Genomic DNA, 27,275 nt, shown 5'->3' on the forward strand with positions numbered 1-27,275 from the left:
CCGCGTATTTTCAGCAAACATTTAACGCGAGGCGGTTAAAAAGTGGATGCGACGCACGCAGCGACGGGGTGTTTGGTGCGAGGGATTTTCCTCCTCCTCCTCCTCCTCCTCCTCCTCGGCTGTTGGCAGCCTGTCTGTGCTACACCGGCTGACAAAAGCTGTGTCTTGTTAGAACAATAGGCCTGCGCTCCTGGGTACCCGGTCCCGGAGCGCGGGGACGCTACTTCTGTCACATTTGCAAGGGGACCTGCGATTCTTTTTTTTTTTTGCCCCTTTTTCCTACTGTGGCTGGAGCTATGAAATAGTAGAATTGATCTGTGCAAAAATACACCTCGAATACCGCTCGGGTGCGATGAGAGCCGCGGCGTGTCCGGCGTGGTTGGGGCCGAGCGCGGCCGCCCCGGCGTCACCGGGGCCGTGGGCTCGGTGGGTTCGGTGGCCCCGAGCCCTCCCGGGGTGGCCGTGCGTGCCGGGGCTCCGCGGGGCACGTTCCGGCCCCCGGCCCCGCGCTAACGCACCTCGCCCTCGCGTTGATTTGCGTCACAGGCTGAACCTTGACGGTTTTTTGGTGAAAACCTAATTAGCGCTACGTGCGCCGCCCTGCGCGGATATGCGCGCCAGCATTTTGTGTAGGATATTAAAAAAAAAAAAAAAAAAAAAAAAAAAAAATCCAGGCTTTTGGTTCCCTTTTGTAAGGCATTAAGCTGTGACCCTCCCCTCCTCTCCTCCCTCCCCCCGTAGCCCCAGACTTCACCATGCCCTGACTGCTAGCTTAACATGGAGTTGGCTTTTTTTTTTTTTTTATTTTTTTTTTTTTTTATAAACCCAGTCACAACACGGGAAGAGGAGGAGGAGGAGGAGGAAGAGAGAGAAAGCGAGAACTAAAAACCCTGAAGGATGGTTCTCAAAATTTTCTGGCGGCACCACGGGGAACTCCTCGGAGCGCGGGAGCCCGCCGCGGAGGTAAGGCGGCCGCCGCGCCCCGAGCCCCGTGGGTGCGTGTCCCGCGGCCCACGCCCGCGCCCTCGCTTTTGGGTGGGGAAGCGGCGCGCGGGGCGGGGCGGGGCGGGGGGGGGCGGGGGAGCCGCCTGGGCCTGGCGCTGCCGGCGCGGGCCGCGCGCGGCGCTGATGTGAATATGCAAATGAGCGGCGGGGCCGCGCCGGCACACGTGCGGCCCCCGCCCCCCGCCCGCGCTGCGCTGCGCTGCGCGCCCGCGGAGCCGGGCCCGGCGGCTCCGTCCGTCCGTCCCGGGGGGGGGGTCTGTCTGTCTGTGTCTGGGGAGGGGGGGGGTGTGCGGCCGTGGCGCCGGCGCTTCCCCGCGGTTGCGCTTATTCGCGCGGAATTGAAAATCCTGAGACGGGGCGCGCGGGGCGACACCCCCCCCCCCCAGCACCCAGCGAACTTTCGGCGGTTCAAAAGCGGCGCGCGCGGTTGAGAAAATGATGAATTTGTGAAATACGGGGGGGGTGTGTGTGTGTGTGTGTCGAGTTACAAAGGTTGCGGCGCCGGTCTCGCTGCGAGAGAGGCGGAAAGACGGGGAAGACGTTTTTGTCATGAAAGGAAAATCGGGTGTCGGAGGGACGCTTTAGACCCTCACCGTCAGCGCAGTTTAATTTTATCCTTCGCCTCTCGCTTCGGCCGCGTAAGGAATAAACGCACCGCGGTGAGCGCGGCACAAAGCCGAGCCGGCTGCGCGGCTGAGCTGGGTTTAAAAATCGCGTGTGCGCGCTGGGCTGCGGGCTGGCGCTTCAGGCAGCGCCCTCGGCACGTCGGCGGGGCTGGCCGCGAGGCGTGGCAGGTGACACCACCTACAAATTAACGGCAAGATTCATCTTTCATATTCAGCAGACGCAAACTTTCTGATAGTTTGTTGTTTTTTTTTTTTTTTTTCCCCCCCCCCCCCCCCCCCCCCCTTGTGCTTGCATACCTGGTAATTTGGGTATACCTGAGGAAGCCTTGCGTGTATACGTAGTTATTCTAGAGAAAAAGAACAATTGCCAGAGAAGTTCAGCGCTGCTGGTGACGCCTCTCGGCACCCCGGCGTGGGAACGACCGCTGGCAAGTGCAGAACATCACTGACGTTAATTCACTGGGAAAGGGGGGGGGGGAAATGCGAAGCAACTCTACTAGTTTTTCTCAGGTATTACCAAGGACTTTAAAAGGATATACTAATGGGATGACGGTATTCGCTAGATTAATAAATAAATAGAAAATCCCTAATTCTTGCGAGGGGTGGGGCTGGAGGCAGCGGATGAAAGTGACAGGCGGTTAAGGGAATAACAGCCCTGCGCTGCGCTTGCCTGGTCGATGACGGGGCAGCGCGCTCGGAGCCAACAAGGCTGCTGAAAGGAGAGGAGGGACCAGGCCAGGGCCGGAGCGCGCTGTGACCCCGCGGGGACGACCCCCGGCCCTCTGCCCCCCCTTGCCCAAACGGTGCCCGGTGTCGCCACCTCCCTCCTTTTGCTGCCGCCCACGTGCCACGCTCGCCTTCGGCTCTCCGAGGCCCCAACACGTAAATGCTGGTTTTTCCTCCCGTTACCCGTGTGGCTGAGCTTTCCCCCACCCAAGACGTGGGCGCGGGCTCGTCCCGGGGTGCACCCCGGCCGTCCGGCCCGGCGCCCGCCCCGTGTGAAGGTCCGCGGCACCCAGAGCCGCCGGTGCCCTCGTGGGAAGGAAGGGGAGGCACTGGCAGCCTCGCACCTCGCGGGACAAACGGACGAGGCGTCGCCGGCCCCGGCTCGGGCAGCGTTTCGGCGGCGCGGCCCCTGCACCTGCAGCGCGGTGCGTGCGCCGCTGCCCCCGCGCCTCGCTCCTCTGTGCCAATAAAGAAGAAAGGCAGGGATGAGGATTGTTGCTATTGATCTGCCCAAGGGGATCATTAGGCATCAGTATCAATCTACAAATCAGTGGGCCTGTGTTACTTGCTTGGGCAGTCATTGCCAATTTGTTCCTATTAGATGGCCGAGCCCGGAGGTGTTTGATGAGCAGATTGGGTCTTTATCTCGGCGCTGGAGAGCAGGCAGGCTCGCGGGGAGACGCTGGAGCTTTACAGGATTTCTGGTGTTTGTTTGTTTTCTTTTGCTGAAATCCAGCTGCCTTTTTACTGCTCTGTAAAGAATTTTCGATGGGCTGAATGTGTTTCTGCTTTATATATGTTTTTTCATATCATCATATTAAACATATTGAGAGTTAAGGAGAAACTATTTTAAAATAATCCCTTCTCTTTTATTCGGTATGTTTACCAGCAGCACTCCCTATAAAAATACATATTCATGCCAGATTCTTTTGTTGTCCTTTCCAGGTCAGACCGAACATTAGGAACGCAAACAATTTTTCTTTTGCTATCCCAGTGCCCGTTCCTAGGGATTTATTTAGTTGCTGTTGGTGAGGTGATTGTTCTCGCAGTATTTCCCCCTGCGACATAATGAAGCAAGCCAAAAAATTAAAGCTTGCAGACAGTATTTTATTTGAAAGCGTTACTTACATTTTTGTTCCGAGACGGTAGCCCCAGGTTTTTGCAGCTACCCCTTGGCTAGCAGTCCTGTTCTGCGGGTGGCTGTACCGCCTGCTCGAGAACAGTCTGCCTCATCTGCATGTTTTCTTATTTAGAATTTTTTAATGCAATGAGAAATGAATGGACAACAAAATTATACCATAATAGGGGAATGTAAATTAATGGCAAAAGATGGATCAGAGCAGTTCATATGAGTGAGCTGATCCGACATCAGTGTCTTGTTATTGAATGCAAACCTTGATTTTCAACTCTTTCGTCTCACTCCTGACATGAGCATCGTGCAGTTTAAACATCTGTCCAGCCGTTAAAGACCTTATTGATGCTTGGTTATTGGATTTCTGATTTTCAGGTTTTGTCAGGGGGTTTAACAGACTATATGGGTGTTTATAATTTCTAATGAGTTTAATCTGTAATTTGTGTCTATTACCTGTGACTGTCGAATCAGTTTCCCAGTACTTGGTCTGTAAAAATTCAAAATAAAGAAATGCAGGTTTCTAAATAGCCTAAAATATTTGTCATATCTTTTATATACAAATATATGTGCAGTAAACAGAACTATACATTCTTATTCTGTTTGAAGATTAGGACTGATTTTAATCCTGCATATCTGCTGCAATCACAATATATTACCTAAACCCAAGTTTCTTTGAGGACTTTGTGGATATATGTCATTATTTCAATGGAGATAAAATGGTGTATGTTTTAGGATACTGCAAGGCTGATTATTGCTGCTTGATTAGTATTTGATCAAATTCTGTCTTTTTTTTTTTTTTTTTTTTTTGTCCCTGAGACAATTCAGCTCCTCCACATCCAGAGGCGAATTCGCCTCATTCTGTCTGACAAGTGTTTTGTTGTGGAGCAGTCGATCATATCTGTGTAAACACGCGTCTGCTGGAGGATGGGGTTGGAAGCAGAACACTTTTAATTTATCATAAACTTAATATAACTCATTAGCTTTCATCTTTACATTGCATGTATGGAAGTGAATTTGGAGTGTGCTCAGAGAGGCTTTTTTCTGAGGAGTTTGCTGTACAAATATTTATGGACCTTTTCCTTTGTAGTACAGATTCCAGTGGAAATAGCTATCATGCGATTAACAGCAGATTGCGACTTAGGGAAGAGGTTGCCAAAAGCTATTGTTTATTTAGTCGCGTGGCATTTTGTATTGAAATTTGGTTTGCTACTATTTGTAAAAATACACGACTCTCTTGGGAGGGGAAATCGGGATTTTTTCTTATACTCTGGAAAAAACAAAAATGGGGAAAAAAGCCTCCCAGAAAATTAAATATAAGTACGTTTGTATGTACGAGCATAACTTTAAAATCACGGCATATTCTGACTATTTTCAGTGAAGGAGGCTTCTTGTTGCCCATTCAGAAAACACACATATGGAGATTTTATTGTGGTTTTTGTTTTAAAGATAATAATTTGTCTCCGAGTTCCAGTTGTTTATGTTTCTGTCTATATCTCTTTCCTCTCCCCCGTTTTATTTAGTAAGGTTTCATCTGTGAAATTTCTCCATGAAACAATTGATACATTCTCAGCACGCTGCGGTGAGGGAAAAAAAGCCCTTAGATTAATGGTCAGTGTCTCATACACACAAATTTGTGTTACGATACTACCGAGAAGCTGCGAATTACTGACAAGATCTAGAATAATTCCTAATGCTGTCGAAGGCTTCATTTTCTCCTCCGCATGATGGATGAGGCATAAGAAGTGCTTTCTGAGATCGTTAATGTGCATCATTCTGTTAAGTGTTATTAAAGTCCGTCTGTCTTAGGCAGCAGAAACAATATCTTATCCCTTATTTTGCCTCTCTCTTTGCTAAACTGTAACTGCAGCCCCTGTCTCTTACTAGCGTGGCCTTTTGTTGGTGCTCTTCTTGTAATGGCTAGTTTATGCCGCGGCCTTTAGCTGGGCTCGAGGGTTGTATTTCCCCTTTTAGTGGGGACACTGGCTCGTGGCCTGGGGAGGGACACCTCATTTCCAGATGACGCCCTCCGTAACCTGTAGATAATGACAACGCCGCGGAGGAGCCGCGCCGGGCCTTACGGCTGAGCTCGGGGGGAACTTTCCTGCGGGAGGGAGCCGAGGGGCCGACCCGCAGCCTGGCCCCCGGGGCTGCGCGGGGGCACCCGCCGCCCGCCCAAAACCCGGGGAGCGCTGCCCGCGCCGGGAGCACCCCCCGCCTCGGGCTGGAGCTTGTCCCTTGTTCTCCTCGGGCAGCGAGAGCCGCGGGCATCGCCCCGTCCCCCGGAGCACTGCCCGCCCGTGGTCGGCCCGGGTACAGGGCGCAGATGGATCGCATTAAATCAAAAGTACTTTTAACCAAACAGAAGAATTCACTTTAAAGGTTTTTAACCTTTCTTAAGAGCCAATTTTTCCTTAAGCCCTGTGATAATAAAATACAATATAATTTATAGAGCGCTTTCCACGGGTATGCATTCCTCTTCTTTTTTTTTTTTTTTGGTACAGTCAGATAAAACACATCCAACAACTGGGATGATAATCAAGAAAAAAACAAAACGCATCTGATCACAAAGCCATTTAGAAATGTAACATTCCTTTTAAAAGAGACTCAGACATACTTGGAAAGCCTCACTTACATACTTTTAATAGAATTATAGAAGTGTGATGCACAGCTGGTAAAAGCTCAGTCATCCACAGCACAGCTAGTTTTTGAGTATTTAATTTTATATTTGAATAATTCTCCAGATCAGGCTATAATCATGAATGTCATATAAAAAGATTTTTTTCATAAATTACATTATTTCACAGATGTGCAAATACTTCTGTGAAAAAAATTACATTGATCAGTTTTTAATACCCCCCTGTCTCACCCTTCAGTCAAAAGAAAAAATAGCTTTTTTCCCATCTTTGTCTTCAGAAAGGTGCTAGATTGTAAACATCTGAAGGAAATGAAAGGGGGTTGGCCAGTCCACCCCAAATTCTTTCCAGATTTTCATTCCTTTCACCAGCAGCCTTCTGTTCTTGGAGGAGAGGGAGGAACAGCAGAAGAAAGAGAGAGAAGATGTCTCTGTTTCTTATTAAAATTTAAAGTGAAAAGCAGCGCCGTGTTTTGCTAATTTTCGCTCTGCTAATTCGGCCGCGTTCGGCGGGGCGCTGGGGGAGCGGGGCCGGGCGGCTTTGCGTGATGGCCGGGGCCGGGACTGGGACCGGGACTGGGGCTGAGACTGGGACCGGGACTGGGGCTGGGGCTGGGGCTGGGACCGGGACTGGGGCTGAGACTGGGACCAGGACTGGGACTGGGACTGGGACCAGGACTGGGCCTGGGCCCAGGACTGGGGCCGGGGCCGGGCGGGGGGAGCGCTCGCGCTGCCTCCCCTTCTGCGGAGCCGCGCAGTCGGGAAGTTGCGCCTTCTTTGCCCAGCGACGACAGCGACTTTTTGGGCGAGAAGGACCCTCGCTGCCCCCCGGGCCGGCTGGCGAGCAGGTGCCCGGCCCCGGAGCCGCCGGCCGGGCGAAGGCCCGAGCGCTTGGCCCCTTCCCTGCTCCAAACGTCCGATGGAGGCGTAGGTAACTGCGCACAGCGTATTCTTGCAGGGTATCCGATTCTGTCATAGATTGTTGTGAATGGAAAAGTTTGCCCTAATGTTTAATTCAGGGGTGACAATTAAGATAAATGCCTATTTCCAAGCGCTCTCATCCCGTGTGCTATTAAGTTACGCTTTTAAGGGAAAGGAAGGCTAAAAATAACTTTATAAAAAGTAAAACAAGGTGTTACACCCCGACTGTTTGGTCTTAAATCATAGTTGCCTACTTGTTTTTCAGGAAATTTAAGTACCAGATGCACTTGGAGAAAGCAATCTAAACATCAGAGTTTATTTTCAATATGCAAGTGGTATAAAAATATGCAAACCCTGATCACAGTGCTATGGAAACTACTCCACAAAAATGTGGAACGAAAGCTGTTACTGCAAGTGTGGTTCATGTATTGTAACAGCTGTGACAGCCCGGTGTAGCTCAACACTTGTTCAATTATAAGAAAATATTCAAAAGGAAACTCGATTTAAATAAGATTTGTAAAAATCTTCCACATTTGCAAAATAAACCAGGGACAAGCGCTGTCCTCCCGCACGGTTCGCCCACATTCGGCGTTGGTGTTGGCTCGGGCGATGGGCGTGTTCCTCCCCCCTCTCGCCGGATCCAAAAGCATTTTTCAGGGCTTGTGTTACAGCTATTTGCAGATTATTTTAGGTCTGTGTTCTTTTATATCCACTTAGCAACTTGCAAAGAATATTTCAGGAGCAGACCATACTTGACATGCATCCTTTTTGGGGAGCAGGAGGAATGGGTGTGGTGGATTTAAAAGCGATTATGTATTTATGACAGATGGTTTTCAGTTTATGCAAGAGAGCCCATATAGACACTAGCGCAGAGACAATCGTTCTGGGAATTTGGACACGTATCATTAGGCTCTTTCTGTTAATCAAATGCAAGAAATATAGTAAATTTATTTTTATACATGACCTGTGGAACAAATACGGCCAACAGCTATTAAACATAATAGGTCTTAAAAGGAACAATTATATTTTCTGTTTAACTTTTCTGATTTGTTACAAGTTGTATCGTTTTCCAAGGTTTTAAGAATACTAATGATTAAAATCATCCTACCGCATAAATTCTAGTTATTTACCATAGTTTATAAGTATCTTGCAGTGACCTTTTTTCTGGCTTCATAAAATTGGTGACTTAATATAATTTAGGATCTGAGAGTGTAAGTTCCTCGATTCATTTATCATTTTATGCTGAAATTTGTTTAGTCTATACAGAAGTCCTACTCTACTTTTCCTACGAGCCATGTATGCTTTCTATGTTGGAAGCTAGAAGACCTTTGTGTCTTTTCTTTTTCTTTTAAGCTTGACCAGAAAGAGTCATTATGGACTTCTTTGTAAAACCCCAGACTTTATAAATAAAGGCTGTTGACTGCCTCTGATGGGAGTTCCATGCACGGAATGAAAACAGTGTATGGCCCATATTACTAATTTTTCAGAATCGTGAAGTGTATTAATATATAATACATGTTGAATTAGTGGTAGGTTTTGACCGTATCCCAGGCAACTTCTTTATGAATGTAATTAAATATATAGTTTTAATAGCTTCAGGGGGAATTAAGTTCTGAATTGTTATATAAAGAATGTTTATAAATATATAGATTATATTTATAGCTGAAAGCAGAAGGCTGTGCAATAATTTATTTTAAAAATTCTTCTGTAATCAGTATGAGTGATTTCAAATGGGATCCGAGAATCTCCAAGCTGAAGCTCTCATCTTCTAAGGAATTTCAGTTACCTGGAATAAAATGTTGCCTTAGAAATTATTGACATAATAGTCCCCTTGGGAACCCCATAGCAGTCAAAGTGAAATCCAACAATAAATCCAGGGGCCACCTGGATAACTACCATTAAAGGCTTTTTTCAGTGGAAAAAACTCTTTAAAAGCTTAATTCTTCCTAAATGTAAAGTTCAGTGATCATGTTTCTATATAACTTTCATAGTTAAGCGTTTTACTTTACTTTGTTTAAACAACTTTTCAAAGCATCTTTGACAGCAAAAATAACACCGTGTTTTCCCTCGATGCCGTCGCTAACCCACCCCTATGTGAGGAAGCCCTTTGGAACCGAGCCGATGCAGGTTTCGGTGCACCACTGACCCCGCCGGTGCTCGGAGCTCCAGTTAGCTTGCAGTGACTGTAGGAGCCAAACGGCACGAGAACAGATACAGAACTGTGCTTTACGGGTTTTAAATCATAAATCAGACCTTGCTCAAGTGCTAATCCTGCCCAGTGACCTTGGCACAGAGACCCCCTCCCCGGGAGGGGCGTCTGCGTCTTGGCCTCTGCCGAAACCCGGGGCAGATCGCTCACCGCGACTGCGGCCGAGCCTTGCTCCTCACCCAGAGATCCCATTGAATTGATTTTTGAGCAGAAATGGGAAGTAGCACGTGCCTGAAAAAAATGAAAAGAGCAAACCTGATAGACTTAACAGCTGGCAGACTTTGGCGCTGGGGGGCTGGTAAAAGGTTTGACCGCTTAGAACCGTTATTTTGCTCGCTTGCTGCTGTAAATCAGGATTAATTTCATTGAACTCAGATGTATTGAAATGGGATAGAAAAGATAAGAACCGGACCCCTAAGTGTGGCATTTCTGGCGAGGCTGTTTAACGACACCTGTAGGTAACAGAGAAGGAACCAGATGGATCTTGGTGGAAGGTCCTCGCCGGCTGCCGGCTCGGCTCCGGTGGGGACGGGCAGCGGGAGGCACCGGGCTCCTGCGAACTTCTGGCTTCCTGGGTATGAAATGCTGTTGCAGAATTACAAAGCAGAGGGTTATGAAAAAACAATGGGAAGCCCTGCCTTAACCCTAGGACCACTGACCTGCTCGTTAAAGATTATTTACATATCCTTTTTTCTATTAAAAAAAAAAAAAACAAAACAGCAAAAAACCTACTGACCTACTGTGACCGTCATGGTCCTTAATGTATACAAGTAGACCGGCAAACCAGCTCAGTTTTGAAAGGCTAATGTGGAAATTTCAGAGAATTTCCATGTCTGTGTGACAAGCCGGACGGTTTCCAGAAAGGTCCCCGGCTCCACAGCTCATCTGTTACGGGAACGATGTGAAAATAGTTTCTTGTCTCTCTGAGATATCAGCAGACCGCCCAAGCAGCGTTGCTTTACGAATGCTGGAGCCGGTCCATACGGATTTACTCGGAATGAGCGAATATGTGTGGTCCGGCTCGAGCACGCCGACCCGCAGCCGAAGGTGTGTGTGCGCTGACCGTGGCACCGGGGCCGGGGTGCCAGCGAGGCAGCGGCGGCTCAGGCGAGGCTTCCACGTTTATTCGCTTCAAGCATATACGAAAACAATTCAAAACCATGACTTTATGCGTGCAGCTAGCTTATGTGATTGCATGTTTCTAATCATGTTTTTATTCTTTCCTCATTATCTCCCCCTTTTCCTCTGACCTTTCCTTCTGTCTCGGGTTACGTCACCGTGTCGGCTCTTCGGGGCAGGATGACTTTCTCTTTGCTCGAGCAGCACCCAGACGTCACCAGCGGTTTGTGTCAGAACGCATACCTGCAGATGTACAGACTTACATATATATCTATGTATACATAAAAATAACAGATTGCTGTGACTTTGGACTCTCCAGAATTCTGAGTTGTGTTTTGTACTGTATCAGATAGGTACCATGTGGCTTTCAGTTAAAGTTATTAAGGAGGAAACAATAATCCCATATACCAGTGGAGATTTTAACACAATTTCATTCATTATCAAAACTTTTAAAAGGAAGAAGGGGACAAGAACAAAGTGTGTTAATCACTTTTTATTATTATTTAGCATTAGCTATCTACTATGATCTCCACCTCCATGTCCAGTAAAAAGGATATTGTAGACCACATTAAAAAAAAAAGGCACTTTTGATTTTTATTGAAATATATATAAAAATAGATTCAATTTCAGTGTGTATTTACATATGGCCATTTCACAGATTTCCTGGTGTGATGGCTGGGAGACAAGCCTCTTTCCCTGAAATTCAGGATTTCACCGAGTTTACCATATTCTAGGCTATACACAATACAGATTTTTAAGTAGTTTTACAGGGGTGTGATACTTACTTCATTCTTTCTATAGGCTTCAATTTTAAACAGTCTCTATTTTTTGTGTATAATGAAAGTATAATTTATAATTATAAACAGTCCAAACCAGTTATTTATACTCGTTTTTATCTTGAAAGAAGGTTTGTTATATCTTTCGCTTTTGGTTTATTTACCTTATCATTACCTTATCACCCAGAGTCTTTTTTACCATCGCATTTATTTCAAAATGGCATTTTTTTTTTTTCACTTTTAACATAATTCTGTTGGTTAGACAAGAGTTTTCTCATGCAAGTATTACAGCGAGCTTGCTTTGCTGCTCTCCCCGGGGTGGTTTGATGCAGCGCCACGTGCAGTCCCGCGTAGGAGCCACCGCTGACGTTCGGGGCGATGGTTTGTCTGCAGAGCCCGGGGTGAAGATGTGTCCCGGTGGCAATCCTACTTGCACTGGGGCCGCCGGGCTGGTGGCACCCCCGACCGCGGTGAGGTTCCGGGGGGGCAGGGGCGCTGCCCGGCCTCGGGGTGCTCGGCCTCTGCCCCCCGGTAGCGCGGCGCAGCCGCCCCAGCGCGGATCCCAAAGCGTTCCCGCCGTCGGGACGGGATCCAGCCGGCAGCGCCGGGAGTGGGAGAGCTTTGGCACCGTGGGACCAGGTCGAAACTATTTCAGAAACAGTTTTTATCTATAGGCCACCGCTTTTCTGTAAGTTTTTGTGTGTTTTTGAGGAGGAAGCAGGTTCGCTGCACAAGAAATGTAATCACTGTGTTATGGGATGCGCTGGGTATGACAGGGGCCGTGTTCCGGCTCTGGGATAGCACACAGAATCCTGTGGGATAATGGCACCAGCAGCGAGTTTCTGTCCCATCTCTGGCCTAACCTAGCCCACCTCCAGCCCAGCCTAGCCCACCTCCAGCCCAGGGAGCCCACCTCCAGCCCAGCCTAGCCCACCTCCAGTCCAGTTTAGCCCACCTCCAGCCCAGCCTAGCCCACCTCCAGCCCAGGGAGCCCACCTCCAGCCCAGCCTAGCCCACCTCCAGTCCAGTTTAGCCCACCTCCAGCCCAGCCTAGCCCACCTCCAGCCCAGTTTAGCCCACCTCCAGCCCAGCCTAGCCCACCTCCAGCCCAGCCTAGCCCACCTCCAGCCCAGTTTAGCCCACCTCCAGCCCAGGGAGCCCACCTCCAGCCCAGCCTAGCCCACCTCCAGCCCAGTTTAGCCCACCTCCAGCCCAGCCTAGCCCACCTCCAGCCCAGCCTAGCCCACCTCCAGCCCAGTTTAGCCCACCTCCAGCCCAGGGAGCCCACCTCCAGCCCAGCCTAGCCCACCTCCAGCCCAGTTTAGCCCACCTCCAGCCCAGCCTAGCCCACCTCCAGCCCCATGAGCCTACAGTGGGTGCTCCTCACACGTCCCCTCTTCCCAGCACCCCGCTCCTCCTGCACCAGTTGAGGTGGCTCTGCCCCGGCCCTGGCCCTGGCCCCGGGGGACGGCTGGCTGGGGGCGTGGGGCTGGGGAAGCTGGGTTGGGCCGAGGCTGCCGGGGGGTGGCCGTGGTGGTCCTGGTGCAGAGCAGCCGGGCCGGGCTGACTCTTACCTGGGGGTGGCACCGGGTGCCTCGTCCCTGGCCCTGCGGCCTTACGGCCGGGCAGATAAAGGGATGCTCTGAGCCCGGGGGAGTCGCAGGCGCTGGATTCGGGAGAGGTGGCCTCCCTGTCTCTAAAATAACAATAGATGGGTTTTGGCCCCCTTGCTGTTCTTTGTCTTGTCGGCTGCGGCCGTGCGTGCTCAGGAGGTGACGCGTCCCTTGTGTGAGCGTGGCGAAGGCTGGGTGGCACTGGTGTGGGGGGGATGTGAGCCATGATGACATGTGGGCTGACCAGTGCCCGAGTGGGACAGGGACAGGGACAGGGGTAGGAGCAGAGGAAGGGCCAGAAGCAGGGGCAGGAGAAGGGATGGGGACAGGGGAAGGGATGGGGACAGGGACAGGAGCAGAAGCAGGGGAAGGGATGGGGCGGGGGACACGGGTAGGAGCAGGGGCAGGGGAAGGGATGGGGAGGGGGACAGGGGCAGCGGAGCCGCCCGGCCTCAGCGAGCGGCGCCCGGGGAGCGGGGCCGGCGGCGCGTGCCGCAGGAGCCCCCGTTTCTGTGGTTTTTCCCCTCGGTTCGTGGCCGGCCGCCGGGCGTGTTCGCCGCGCCGCGCCGCCCGCCCGCGCCCGCCAGGTGGCGCTGTCGCCTGCCGCGTGCACTTACCCGCCGGCGGCCCCGGCCCGCGCGCCCCGCCCCGCCCCGCCTGGCCCCGCCCCCCTCACGGCCCCGCCCCCCCGCCCCGCCCCCCCGGGCCCCCTTCACCCCGGGCCCGGGGGAGGAATCGGGGGGGGGGGGTCGGGGGGGTCGGGGGCCCGAACCCCCGGGGCGGCCTGTGCGCGCTCCCGTGCGCGCCCCTCCGCCGCGGCTCCCCGCGCCAGCCAGGGAGCGCCTTCGAAATTCAAATTATTTTGGAGATTTCGGCATTCAAATGTTGTTTTTCATAACAGGATCCCTCAAACCTCACCTGCGTTTCCGTTCAGATAATCTTCCTCAAGGGCTGTTAGCAAACAAACTACCTTTCTACCAGAAAGATAGAGGTGGTTGCCGAATAATTTTCATGTAATATTAATTTTAAATGTGTATAGTTACACAATTTTCTCTTTAAGATGCGAGATCAAAAAGGAGGGAGGCAGATCCTTCTGTGTGTGGTGTACTGGGTTTCTGTTGGGGGGCGGTGGATATTCCAGCATTTATATTTCTGCCTCAAATATTTGTGTTTGTTTTTCACGGGCTTTGTTAATACCTAAGGGAACCATTAATGCAGCCGAAATAACATGAGATCTGATGTTCTCATGGTATTTTAGTATTTCAATTCCTCGATGGAAACACCATGAGAACACCAGATCTCGCGTTATTTTGGCCCCGTAAATAGCTCCCTCGGGAATTTTTAAAAGCCCATAAAATACATAAACACAAATATGGAGATACTCGGGTTCCTGCGGAACTTGCATGCGCAGCCCTCTCCCTGCTGAAGCCGCCAGCCAGCAGCTTCCCGCACCTTCCCGCTGCTCTGTCTTTGTCACTGAAACTCTTTCTCCCGCAAAACTGACGGTAGAAAACTGGACCCGTGTGGGTAATTGTGATTATGGAGAGGAAAATTCCAGATTACTCACACAGGCAGAATATTTTTCCTAATCTGCTTTTTTCTAATCTGTTTCTTTTTTATAAACATATTATCAGTATTTTTTAATTTTTGGTTTAGCTATTATTTTCATTCTATATTTGGTTGTACCTAGTTAATTGTCTAATCAAGCAAATGGTCTCTCCGGCTCTTAGCTAAAACAAGATAACATCCCAGTATCGGGATTAAGTTTTCATCTGTATCAACTGGCTTAAAAATACTGAACTTGATTCCTTTTGAATTAACCGAGTCTTATTTTATTTTTTTTTTTTTTTTTCAATATCACCTATCACCATAGTAACCACTAGCTGTCAGTTCAGTTTCTGACATTTTTCTCATTTGGTAAGATTTCAGAATTGCCATCCTCCCTGCCAACATGTCATGAACAAGGAAAAAAAAAATTGCATGAAAAATCTAATGGGTGTCTGGTCTGATTGTCCTCACTCGTGGCAGGAAAGACAAAAACTGATGAATTGTGAAATGTATTCAGAGGGATTCAAGAAAAGCAAGTGTCTCGGACCCCCTCCTCACCCACACCTCCTCGTTTTCATCTTGTTATGCTTGATGCACCATACATGCTTGCCCTGACACTTGGGTTTGTAGAAATTTAAGATTAACAGTTTTTACATTCACCTCGCTGATCCCCGTTTTTTAAAGTCATCATTAAAAATAAAGTTAACAGAGCTTGTATTTAGCACTATTTCCCACTCAGTGATGAGATTTTAGCACCTTCGAATTTGCAACAAAACACTTCCGATGCCTGAAGTCAACAGACAGTTCTGTATATTTCCACATTTCTGTTCCCTACTTCTATATTTTATGTACATTAGAAAGAAACCATTAAGCAGGCCAGTAAGTACTAAAGAGAAAAGCAAATTCTGGGTAACTCACCGGGCTGGTGTTGGAAAAGGACAGTAAACAGCAAAATTGTGCTTTCTTTTTTTTATTTTTTCTGATTGGTTTAGCTCAAGGAAAAAAAAAATGTAAATTTAAGGAAAAATGGGATTGCGTTCAGCGAGTGATGCGTGTGCCTTCTGACTGGGAAAATATCAGAAGGAAACCTGATTGCCAGTGCTGCAGAAAGGACAGCAAAAAGGGAAAGTACTCGTTTACTTCTGGTAAAGCAAACAAAAGTACAGCAAGAACGTATGGCTTTAGAACATGGGGTTTTGCAGGGATTTTCTTTACAATACACAGACACACGTGTAACCGGCGTGTCGTGTTTCCATAGGTATAAAACAAATATACCCGTCCGTCTCTGTCCGTGCACAAAGAGACAGTACCCTGGATGTGTTTTCAGAGGTTTTGTTTTGGGCTATATCTGTCAATTTTTTTTTCCCCCGACTGTCTATGAATTCAGGCTCAGCAGCAGGAACTCATTTCAGAAACATAAAACTGATTTGATAAGCAGCTGCAGCGCTCGGGTCCCTTTTGCTAACGGGTGGACAACCCCACCGCTGCCAGGGCTCGCTCAGGACCGTTTGGGGTTCAAATTTCACATACTGGGGCTACGGCATTTCAAAACCCATGCAAACCCAAATGAAAATAATTGAAACAATACTAGGACATTATAACCATTTGGGAACATTTGGGGGAATTTTTATGTGTAAGTATATACGCTCAGTACTCCTGCGTCTATGTGGAATAGGAACAGGGAGGCAGAGGATGTAGCTCTTTCCAGGAAAAAATGCATATTCATCTTGGAAAAGCTAGGGCTGCGTGTTTGTAAATGTTTTTCTCTCTGAAATTGTAGATTAAGATTTTCAAACGGCGTGGCTTGGGTGTTTAAAATAGGGCTAAGAAACGGTGTGAAGCAGCATGCCGGGGGGGAGCGGGCTGCGCCGCGGCGGGGGCGGAGGGTGGGTGCGCGGCGCTGCCAGAGCGCCCGGGGACCTTCTGGGGTGCAGGCTCTACCTCCATCACGGGGAGGTCTTAGTCTGAGAGGGTGTTTTAAATTAGACACCGCAGATATAGGTAATGTTGAAATGTTTTCTGCGTTTTTGAATGAAAAAACAATCTTCAGAAATAACTTGAAAATGATCGAATTTTACTGCCTGTTTCAGACATGTATTTTGCAAGCTGTATTTTTTAAATAGTTATATAAATGTGGCTCATGAAATAAATACACTAGGAAAGTGTAACTCTTAATGATAAATAATATTGTTGCATATAATATTTGAAAATAAATGGTGTAAACAAAATGCACCTTAATGTCTTTATGGTTTATAAGATTTATAACAATAATCAGCAAACCACTGTAACATTGTTTGCACCTTGTGTGCCCTAAAGCCATTGGATCACTCAGTTAATTGTATAAATTCCATGCACTATGGAAAATCATGATGTATCATTTATATTCAGCTATGTCAGGTATATAAATATTAAAATATATCGGCCAAAAATGGCTGATTACCCCTCAAACATTTAATGATAAATCTTATCTTTTTATGGTGGTGGTAGTGTTGAGGGTGGGGATGGGGGGGGCATGGACTAAATATTTCATGTTATTTGGAAATATTCTTTAAACAACCTAGATATATTATTAATGTTTTACAACTGCTTCAAAAATCCTGAAGCTCGGTTCAGGTTTATAGGATAAAGTGGTTCAGTACCTGAAGAAAAAGAGATTTTTATCCACAGAACACAGGAGTGATGGGGATTCTGCTGTTTATTCAGCCTGGGATACGTACAGTTTGTAGAGCCTTCATGCTGATGCCCCTGTATAAAATCAAGGTGATGTTCCCCATCGATAGCACCTTGGTGCACTAATACTGAAAATATTAATGTGTATTTAAGCGGGGGTTTATTATTCACCTGTAGTCTTATTTAGTAAATGTACTGCTAACCCCAGTCACAGGGTATTTTTCTGTAAGTACAGATGCAGTGTTTATGACACAGTCTTTTGACTGAAAATATTTTTAAAACACTGGATGTGCACATATTTCTATATGTTTACCACACAGCACGCAACCCAGAGACGTGACTGTGGAAGGAATCTATACGGCAACGTGGAGAAAATATTGTTATACATATTTATTGATACTAATGCATGTGTTTTAATGAATAAATAAATACAGAGTTGGACTGTGTCGCAAATGTGTTTGGCGACTAGCCGTATCCAGTGCGGAGGGAGGAAATGTCAGAACAGGGTCTTGTAAATAGATGTGGCTGGAAAGAATAAAATAAAAATGATGACTAGCACTGACAGGCAGACTTGGGGTGTATGATACACTTTGTTCATTTGATTCTTAGAACTCAGTCGGGGTTAAATTGGAATCCAGACATCAAAGAATTCTTCCACCAGACCCAAATTTTGCCCGTATAATTTTTTTCTTACAGTTGTCATAATTTTAGCTAATTTCACAGTGCAAAATTTTTTGCTGTTTGAAGTATTTTCCTAAGTATATATATAATATATCAGTGGGATATATTCTTTATATATAATGTGTTTCCCTGATATTCACAGATAGGCAGCTGTAAGCCCACAGTACCCTCTGTGGATGTGAGAAACCTTTAGGTTTGATGGTGTCTGGCTAGATGCACCCTCGTACGTGCCTTATAGGAGCATAATCCTTAAATTCTAAGGGAGGGGAAGGCTAAAGGCTTTAAATAGCAATGCCCTTATTTCTTTTTTTTTTTTCCTTTTTTTTTTTTTTTTTTTTTTTTTTTTTTGCCCCCGACTGTTGTGTCTGAAAATGCTTGAAGCATGTGGCGCTGCATATTTGGTGGGTTTGCAGATTTCTGCACGATTTTTATCTGAAGGTCAGGGCTGTGGAAATACATCAGGTTGCGATTTGGGATGTTTGCCATTTGCCATTTAGCCTCGCTCCTTCTTATCAGATCGCTGTGGAACACGGGCCTAATAAAACAGGGAGCTGTTACGAAAAGAAGAAATAAATATTGTTCTAGTTTTATGGAGTCTCTTTACTATTACACAGCAGGCGATTTTAAATGTATTTATTTAGGTTTGGCTTTTTGCTTTGGAATTGTTGAACTAGGTAGAAGAGATTAATGGTGGCTATTTATACCTTCACTGGCTATTTGCATACATTAATTTTTTTAAATTAAAAAATTATGTCCTTTTCCACACTGGAAAAAGAAAAAAAAAGAAAAAAAGAAAAAAAAAAAACAAACGGAAAAAAGTTGTAGGAAGGCAGTGCCAGAAAGGAGGAATGGGTAATGGAGTTTTCCTCTGCATCCTGCATCGGTTTGAAAACAAAACGCCTTGTTTGTGGTGTTCCTGCTTGCGGCCGTCGCCGCCGAGCACATTCCCCGTCCCGCGGGACGGGTGGCCCGGCCGCGGCGCGCGGCGCGGAGCGCTCGAGGGGGACGCGGTTCACGTGTTGCTGCCCGGGACCGGGCGGGCAGCGCTGACGGCCGGGCAGCCGCCTTCGCTGGCTTTAATCTTTATACTCTGTCAAGACTGAGATTCCTAACGCCGATGGCCCGATTCGCGTTTTTAAGTGCCAGATCGGGCCTGTACGCGTGTTAAAGAGGAGGGCAGGTTTCTGCCCCCCAAATCTGGGGCTGAGCATCCCTCTCCGGGCGGAGAGGAGCCCCTGGCAGAGCAGCTGCCCGCGGCCGTGCGTTGGTCCCCCGGCCTCGGGTGTTCAGGGAGTTCCCTGTGGACGTGACCCACTTGACTTCGTGTCACTGGATTTACTGGCAAATGGTGTTTAAACCCAACACTTTCGAAACAGCCTCTGCCCGGGGAGCCCTGGGCGGGGGTGCTCGGTCCCGGGGATGGGGATGGATGGGGATGGGGATGGATGGGGATGGGGATGGATGGGAATGGGGATGGGGATGGGGATGGATGGGGATGGGATGGGGATGGATGGGAATGGGGATGGGGATGGAGAATGGGGATGGGGATGGATGGGGATGGGGATGGGGATGGATGGGGATGGGATGGGGATGGGATGGGGATGGGGATGGGGATGGATGGGGATGGGGATGGGGATGGATGGGGATGGGGATGGGATGGGGATGGGGATGGATGGGGATGGGGATGGGGATGGATGGGGATGGGATGGGGATGGATGGGGATGGGGATGGGGATGGATGGGGATGGGGATGGGGATGGATGGGGATGGGATGGGGATGGATGGGGATGGGGATGGGGATGGATGGGGATGGGGATGGATGGGGATGGATGGGGATGGAGATGGATGGGGATGGAGATGGGGGTGGGGATGGGGATGTGGGTGGGGATGGGGATGGATGGGGATGGATGGGATGGGGATGGGGATGGATGGGGATGGGGATGGGGATGGGGATGGGGATGGGGATGCTGCTGCAGCAGCGGCACGGCTCAGCACAGCCCAGGGTCCGGCCGGCGGCACTGGGTGCCGGCAGCATCGTGCCCCCCACCCGGGCACCCGCCTCTTTGGGGAAACCATTTCCCTGGTGTCTGCAGAGGGACAGTTCAGGTAGTTTTGAAAGTGTTTGTCGCTCCCAGGCAGTTATTAACGGTTCCATTTGCACAAAGCCGTCCCAGCTGTGGTCTCAGCACAAACCGCTTTGCTTATGATTGCCTCATGGCGAAAGCCCGTCCGACACAAGGAGTTTATTTTTCCCCTGAATTGGCGGGGGGGTGGCTGGGGGCGGGGAGGGAGAGGATTGAAAGGCCACCGCAATCCTTAGGAAAACATCATTTTGTTATTTTAATATTTTTTAGAGGAAAGCATTTTACTCCTGCGTTGATACCTTTTTGTATTTTATTATTTTGTTGCTAATTTACTTAACCATTAGCAAATTAAGGTGGATTACTGCTTGGATGCATTAAAAGCACCAAGGAGTTGCGGTCCTTGTGGCTATTTCGGGCAATGTCATAAGCACACTCTTTTTTTTATTGTCCTCCCAGGGAGCAGAATTTGAACTTAATATTCCATGAAATAAGCCATTGTAATCACGTTGGGTTAATAGAAGAAGTAAAATTGCCTCTCCTCTCACAAGACATTAGAGCAAGGCTGCATTATTAAAGTTTTCTTGCGGACAGGCGGTTTAAAATATATCCTCAGTGGCTGACGCAAGTCTTTTCAGTGGGGATGACAGCTTTTCAGATCTTAATAGGCTGTTCATTTCTGGCCTACGAGTTTTCAGCATTTCTTCTTTTCAAGCCAGGCTGTGACATGATGGCTAAAAACTGACATAAAGAAGTGCCATGTACTGTGAAAACCTTTATTCACTAAGTGGCTCCATGTAAATTGGTGTCAATAAGCAAACAATTAGAACTTTAAAAAAATTGTTGGTTTAAATCCCTTTTCTCCTTAATCATTTGACCTAAAAATCTCTCCTTTATTTTTCCCTTCTTTGGAAGTAGTGCATATAAAACAGTGACAAAGTGTTTAGCAAGTTAAAGTGGATCAAATCTCTGTTATAAATCAGTAGACGATACTTAGCCAAGGTGAGTTTGTCACAGAGTTTTTTCCCTTCAAAATGAAATTGTACAGTGAACTAAATTCCAGGTAAATGATAATGGAGAAAGAAGGGGCTGGGTTTTCTGCCCTTTTCTCCTTTACCCCTTTTCCCCCCTCCCAAATTGCCTCATCCATGGTTTTGGAGACGCAGCCTCCAAGCAGCAATAATAGCCTGCTGATTCTGTGAGCTTGGCTAATTTCAAGAAATTTGGTATTGTTGTTCATGCTTTCTGGAGATTGTTTACTTGAATTATTTGCAGAAAAGACTTTTTTTCTGTGTCATTAGATGAAGAAACAGAGTAACGCTTAATGCTTTTCCCACTATTGCTTTGCGCAGAAAAAAAAAAAAAAAAAAAAAAAATCAGCAGAGCTTTTTGTCTCTCTGTTTTAATTTATGATTTCTCCTTTTCTTTTTATAACTCGACTCCTTTCCTCTTTCATTTCTCTGTGTGCCTCTTGCCTTCCTGGGAGCAGCCTGCTCTGCTGGCTCCGTGGGCTGGCTGCAGGCAGCGCCTTGTTGGCGGCCGCTCCCGAGCCCCTCGGTGTCACTCGCCCGGTGCCCACGTTTCACGGACCTCCCGTGCCACGTTTCACGCCGTACGTGCGTAGGCTTGCCTTCCCGGCGCCGCTGAAAACCAAACCGGTCGCCCCAGCAGGTGAAGTGCAATACTTTGCGGTATTTTAGGCGCTCCCTGACCTAACGGGGAATAAAGGCAAACCGCGGGAACGGGGAAGGCTGCTGCCGTGCCCTCCGAGGCGGAGCAGGCGAGCGCGCACGGGTCTGCGCCGAAGCCGTTTGCTCCGTCTACAATGGATTTGTCTTCTGAGACTTGTTGCGGTTAGCTTTAGCTTAACGTGGAAATGCCACCGGGTAAGGACGAGTCGCTGTAACTTGGTACAAACCCCAGCAGAGTTAAAATACGAAAATACTAAGGCTTTGCAATCTATTTAGTATAATGAACCTGGCATGACATGTTATTTTACCTGAGTGTTTTTTTCATGGTCCTGTTTTAAAATAATCTTTCCAAATGCCAAAGAGCACTACCTAAATACAGTTACAAAAAATGCTGAATGCACCTCCTCAAAGGACAGCACTTTAAATGACAAGAAAAATGATGCGACGGCAGTTGGAAAGAGGAAGACGTGCAGCTACAGTGTTTGTAGGATATTTACTTCCCGTGCCTTCGGAACTCTGTTTGCACGTTAGCAATAAGGATAACAATTATTATTGGTAATAATAGTACTTCTGTTGCTGATTAATATTTTGGTGTACTTTCAAGAAGTAAGACCATGTTCGTCATTTATGTACAGGACGAATTTCACCTCAAGCAAATTGTATGCACGGGATTGCCAAGATCACGGGAAAGGATAAAATGTGGGTTCCAGGGATCGTACAGGAGATGCGAAACAGGGTGAAGGTTTGGATGACAGCGATGTTCAGCACTTCGCTGGCATCCGTCCCCGGAGGATCCCAAGAGCCCTCGTACGCTCCGCGGTTGGGCCTCCCGTACCTGGGGGATTCGGTGTTTCCCGAGCCCCCCGGCCTTCCGACGGCCGCTACCTCACTGGTGGCGTTTGCCTGCAATTAAAATATCGGCGACCTTATATCTGTTTCCTAAGTAAAGCACGTATGAGTGAGTCCAGAAATAATTTCTCAAAGGCAGGGGCAGGTGCGAATGTTTGAAGGCGCTTGTGCACTGCGGGAAGGGAGAAACCGAGAAAGCCGCAGGTCCTGGAAAGGAATTTTTACAAAGGAGAAGAAAATGGCTGGTTATGGCTTTTAATTTATAAAAAATCTGTGGCAAAATTGTATCATAATTTTATAAACTTTGAAAGTGTACGAATGAGGGGAAATGTGGCAGCTGGCTCTGGAAGCCTGGAAGTGTGAACCAGGTTGTTTTATTTTATATCACTCGTAATGATCACCATGAAAACTATATTCAAAGGCTGTTTAATTCCAAGCTTTCATTCAGGTCTGCCTGGGAGACAATAGAGGCTGAACATCAAATAGGCTCCAGTTCTCTTCAGAATCTGTATTTTTTTCTTTGAAACAAAGCCATAAGTGAGATCCACCTATAAAGACTCTAATGGGCCCATGAGAGCGGTTGCGTTAGACGTGAGATCTTGTACGCTTCGTCTGATCCTTCAGTGCTAGAAACATGTATTGCAGGCTCAACTCATTTTCTTTACAGATAATGAATTTTAGAACTAGATTTAACATTTTTTCTCAAAGTTTGCAGTAAAAGGACTAGAACAATATAAATACGATTAAATCAAAGGTACAATGAAAGCTTTTGCTTTTATGTGGACGAAAGCAGCAAATGTTTTTTAAATTTCCAGAAATAATTTAAATTTATTTAGGTATAACAGGACTGGTTAGGACATATTGCTTACACTGAAAACATAATTAAAAAAATTATACTGATGATTTCTGACAATTTTCTATAATTTTATAATTGCACAACATTTAGCAATTTAAAAAAAATCTTGCTGTTGTTCCTTTTAAAGCAATGGACAAGAAGCCATCGATATAGTCCTCAAAGGCTGGCTGTCCCGACTCTAGATTTGTGTGTATATATCTTGCAATATTTTTCAGTAATCAAGGCAATGTCTTTAAATAAAAGTGAAAAGTTATGTGACCTTGACTGTCAGACTCAATTTAGACTCTGCCGCAACACTTTGCTTTTTATTTTTTAAATTAGCTGTTGCCATCTTTTACAATTTGTTTATAGGCAGAAAGAGCCACACAAAATATAAAGTATCAATGAGAAGTTTGTAGTTGTTGCTTTATCCACAAACATATTGGTTTTTAATAACCTTTACAGCTTTGTTTGTTTGTTTGTTTTTCCTTTAATCTCTCGTCTTAGGTAGGGACTTGATTCATTCCAATTACTTTTCTTTTAAAAGAATCAGTTCGTTTTTTGAAAAATGTTGGGCTTGTGTTCCCCCCTCTGTTTCCTTTTCTCCCATTCTGGATTTTTGTGCAGTGCGTCATTAAAAGATGTGTGAGGCGATATTCACTCTTGGGCTACGCTTATTAAACCATGTTGTTTCCCAGCTGTTTTTCTGCGTGTTACACGTAGTCAGGGAAAAAAGGTTGCGTGAGGATTTGTGCCGGGAGCGGGCGGCGGGGAGCGCCGCGAGGCGGCCCCTTGGGCGGTGGGGCCGCTGGGCTGACACGGCCGCGCTGCCCGACGTGCCGGCCCGCCGTGAATTTTCCCTCCCGGGGCGTTTGCGCAGGTGTCGGCGCTGGCTCCTTCCTTCCCTCAACTGCGCTGCCAGCTGCCGCGCAGGTTTCCCGTTCTTTAGGGCTGAAAGTAGGTCATCTGCATTGCCAGGGACACCGATAAGCCCGCCTTCTAACTGATTTTTATTTTTCGTAAGATAAATTTTGAAAGCATATGCAAAACAGGACTGAAAATAGCATTCCAAATGTCAGCAGCCCTGTAGCATCTCGGCCGAGCTGCTCTGTTTCACTGTTTGGAGCAGATAAAGTCATCCGACTCAATGAAAACCAAGTAAAAGCAAACATGAATCGGAGCAAAACTATAAAATATTTTGTAGTACATTGCCTGGCACACAGGCCGACTGCTCGCTGCTTTTGAAGATGGAATATAAAAGGGAAAGGTTGAGACTTTTACTCACTCAAAATACAAGGACTATTTTGATCTATGTACAATTTAAAAATTAAGGAAGAGGAAAATCATATGGCAAAACACAAACATCTGACCACATTGTACTTCTCTGACTAATTTTTGCACGTGAGAATTTGCTCAACATTGTAAAATCAGATCCTGATTGAAGATGGGGGCAGTGGTGTGGGCAACACCCCACAGAGCTGCTCTGTAACTAATGAGATGGACATATATGATTTCATCCTTTTCTCTTTACTTTCACAGCTTTGCATGCATTTTCAAATGAATTGTTACATTACAATACTTACTGGTAAGTATTTTAGGCTCTGTAGAGTCAATTGTGTTGATCCATATGACTCTTCTGCTACCAAAAATTATAATTAGATCATTTGAATTGGTTTTATTTTTGTACTTCTAATAAGAACAAAACTGTTATAGTGTACTTGAGTAAAAATAGCAAATTAGCACGTATTATAATACATCTTTAAAAGCTTTAACCTAGTCTTTTGGTGTGAGAGACAATGGACTACCAATTATTATATATTATATAGCAGCACCACAGTTTGCTAACTTACTCTGCGATACTGTTTGGAGACAGCGTTATTTTCTTTTGAAAAGGCAGCTTTTTAAAATGCAAAGTATGTGGCCAGGCCTGAAGAGGAGCCCGCTGTTTTCATCGCACCGTCTGAAATACCACATCTGGAAGAAAAAAACGACGGTGAAATGTGTATCTCCAGAATATCTTATTTCTGATTACGACTTCTAGTGTCTTTGGTGTGGCGTTTGCCTTTTTCCTTCTATTTTTCCCTAACTTCCACTCGTACAGTCCTAATACCACAGGTATGCCTTGGACTTGCATCGGCTCGGCCAGTACGGCATGAAAGAGCACGCAGCGGTTTGTAATGCAAGGGGACAGACACCGTTGGGCTACCTTGTCCTCTTCTGAGCATATTCTATCCCTGCATTATTGTATCAAACATCAGTTTTAATACAATACCACAGGAAACTAAGGGCCCTATTCAGAGATTACATGCTCCCCATGGAAGGGTGCTTTTCATGTATTGGAAGCCCGATTTAAAAAAACAGCCCTACGTGACTCTTCCATATACTGTAACTTGCACAAAACGGGGAGTTCTTGAGGTTTCCTGTATTAGTCCCTGCTCCTTTGACATGCCTGGCACAAGCCCGACAGGGTCTCATTGTGGCATTTTTATTAAGAAAGAGGATGCTGATTCTTTTTTCTCTGTCAGCTGCTGAAATAAGAAGGTTTTAAGAACAAAGGAAAAACTTGTGCCAAGGAGAGACACAAGAAGATTATCATCCCCTAAAGAAGGGGGACGTCCTGCACACCAAAAGACTTGCTGTCCTAATGAGCCGACAGATTTTTCCAAGGCTGGTAAATATATTTAGGGAGAAGTACATCTGGGTGCCGTCTCTACTCATTTATTCTTCAAACTGTAATGCTGCACATTTTGGGTTTCACTATATTGCATTTTAAAACTAATGATGCATTCATTCTCAGAGCAAATCTTATTTCTAAGCCCTAATTTAATAGAATTAAACTCTAAGCTGAATTGGTTTTATGAGATAAAACTCTGAAGTTGATAACTGCATTTAGGAATAGTTCAGGTATTGAGTTTCTAATTTGCTTCCTGAGCATGGAAATCCCTCAGATAGTCAATATTGACGACCTGTAATTGGTAAGAGAGGGTCTTGCTGAGTTTCCTCTCCTGTGCTGGAGAGATGCTCCGTGCACGGCAGCGGGGCTGAACCCCCCGTCAGCCCCGGCGCAGGCTGGAGCCGGGGCCGGCTCCTCACCCCGTCACCACTGGCGCGTGTCCTGCCCTTAGTAATTCCTTTGCCTCCAAGGAAAAAGCCAATCTCAGCTTGGCCTGGGGTTCAGCTCGGCCGCAGAGCCGTCTCTTCGTGCTGCCCGCTCCGCGTGCGGCCGTTTGGAAGAGGTGTCCTTACGGTGACCGTGTCTTGTGCGGGTGGAGGAGAAGCTTCAAAACGAGCAGGAGCTGCCGAGGACAAAGCGCGGAGCTTCGAGCAGGCACAGACCGCGCGTGGGAAGCAAAGGGCTCGAGCGCGGAGCAGCTTTTCTGAACGCAGACATGCCGAGCGATGGTGCCGTAATTCCGGGATGTTAAGCCAATTCTAGCATTATCACTTCCCAGCCCGGGTCCCCGTGGTTTGGAATGTGCTGCCCGCAAATCGTCCCGCGCAGAGCCGGAGGACGCCCGTGGCCAGCCGCAGGGCAGCGCGGCCAACCTCTCGTCGCCTGAAGTGGCAGCGGTTGGTTTTGGGCTCGTGCTGCCATTTTCCCCAAGAAGAACAAAGCCTTTTCGTGAGCAGATAGGGCTTGAGATAGATCATCTCAGCGTGATCCAACTTCGCTATTGAGATGTAAACCAGGTTTTAATTCTGCTCCTTGGGAGCCCGTGGGTGCTCTCACTGGAGACACCAGCCGGACAGGGGAATTGATGCCACTTCTGATTTATGGCACTTGCAGATTTTGCCCTGGGTTTCAGAAGTACTTGATTTGGATGTTTTACTACAAGAATGGTTTAGGTTTGGAGGGCTCAGTTCCAGAATAGATTCCTAAACCACCCGGATTTAGCAAATTTACCAGTGTTTACTTGCAAATAGGTACCACTGCAAACACAGCATAACCTTCTCCCAGGGAAATAACCAGATATATAAGCTACCCGAAGCTTTGGTGAGAGAGGACGTCTGCACACTGGTATCTCCATGAGTTTCAATTTAATAGTTTGTTATTCTGAGAGGACGATGTTGTTCTCAAACCCTTCTGTTTGGAGAGACTAACTCGCCAGCATTTTGTGATGGAAAGTATCACGGTGTGATACTCAGCCAGGAGAAAAATCTC

The 27,275-nt window shown here is 47.1% G+C and overlaps 1 protein-coding gene across 1 annotated transcript in view; it reads left to right on the top strand.

Moving 5' to 3' along the window:
- Positions 1-830: 830 nt before the first annotated feature.
- Positions 831-27,275, top strand: part of ZFHX3 (zinc finger homeobox 3) — a 545,789-nt gene continuing 519,344 nt past the window's right edge. Inside the window, exon 1 of the mRNA XM_042797341.1 lies at positions 831-963. The gene's annotated coding sequence lies outside the window, so the exon portion shown is untranslated. The remainder of the gene's footprint in view (positions 964-27,275) is intronic.

Source organism: Tyto alba, unplaced genomic scaffold (assembly GCF_018691265.1).
Source record: "Tyto alba isolate M040663 unplaced genomic scaffold, T.alba_DEE_v4.0 Super-Scaffold_26, whole genome shotgun sequence".
Taxonomy (NCBI): domain Eukaryota; kingdom Metazoa; phylum Chordata; class Aves; order Strigiformes; family Tytonidae; genus Tyto; species Tyto alba.